The sequence below is a fragment of the Tenrec ecaudatus genome, chromosome 2 (genome assembly GCF_050624435.1).
Source record: "Tenrec ecaudatus isolate mTenEca1 chromosome 2, mTenEca1.hap1, whole genome shotgun sequence".
Taxonomy (NCBI): Eukaryota; Metazoa; Chordata; class Mammalia; order Afrosoricida; family Tenrecidae; genus Tenrec; species Tenrec ecaudatus.
In genome coordinates, this window is record NC_134531.1 from 177,633,268 (window position 1) to 177,634,275 (window position 1,008).

The 1,008-nt window shown below is 47.6% G+C and overlaps 1 pseudogene; it reads right to left on the bottom strand.

Moving 5' to 3' along the window:
- Window positions 1-514: 514 nt before the first annotated feature.
- On the bottom strand, window positions 515-803 carry LOC142441110 (mitochondrial import receptor subunit TOM6 homolog pseudogene; annotated as a pseudogene).
- Between the last annotated feature and the right edge of the window lie 205 nt (window positions 804-1,008).

Below are 1,008 nucleotides of genomic sequence, written 5' to 3' on the forward strand. Positions count from 1 at the left end.
AGACACATCCCTCAACTTGAGATGTAGCTTCAGTGCTGGGCTCTGAAATAAATTCTTCTGGGGGCAGGGGGCTGTCCAATCAATTGGTAAGGGAAGGAGGGAGGGGGGAAAATGAGGAGCTGATACCAAGGGCTCAAGTAGAAAGAAAATGCTTTCAAAATGATGATGGCAACATATGTACAAATATGGTTGACTCAATGGATGGATATATGGATTGCGATAAGTTAAACGAGCCCCCAATATATACAATGATTTATAATATTTGTGTGTGTGTGTGTATCCATTCTTTATTTCAAGTATTTATAAAATACTACTAGGCTCTTCCCCAGGATGCGAGTCCAGACGGCCCTCCAGAAACTTGGACAAGGTTATGCACACAACTTTACATAACAGCGAGCAACCCTTTAGCTCCTGCTTGACCTGAGTGGAGTCAAAGGAAGTGACACCAGGCAGGGGAGGGTGGGTGCATATCCGAATCAAACCTCAGTTTCCCTCGGGGCGAATCTTGTGGCAGCACAGAAATGGAGGCTGTGTGAGGAAGGTTCAAGTACAGCACAAGGGTCCCAAGTGTCTAGGTGGCTACACCCCTGGCTGGGGTGCCATTAGATCAATGTCGCTCAAGTTCCTGGTCAGCCAAACGCCTGCTGCAAAAAGTCCCAAGTTGAGGATCAAGTTCCTCCGGAAATCATCCTGTCGGTGGCGAAGCGGTAGACGCCCGGAAGCCAATCACCCACGTTGTCAGGGATCTCAGGCGCCTCCTTTGCAGATCCCGCAGCGCTCGCGCTCCCGCCGGTGGAAGCCATGGCTGCACCTTGGCGTTCTGCAGCGGGCTCTCAGGACGCAAAGCGCGGGCGCGGGCGCCTGCGGATTACGCACTTCCCTATAATATAATTTTTAAAAAGATAAAAAAACATATAGGCAAGTAGGCAATTGAACTATTTATATAGACAAAATATTGAAACAAACTAAAAGATTTCTATATCCAGCAAAGTAAACACAAAGAAGAAA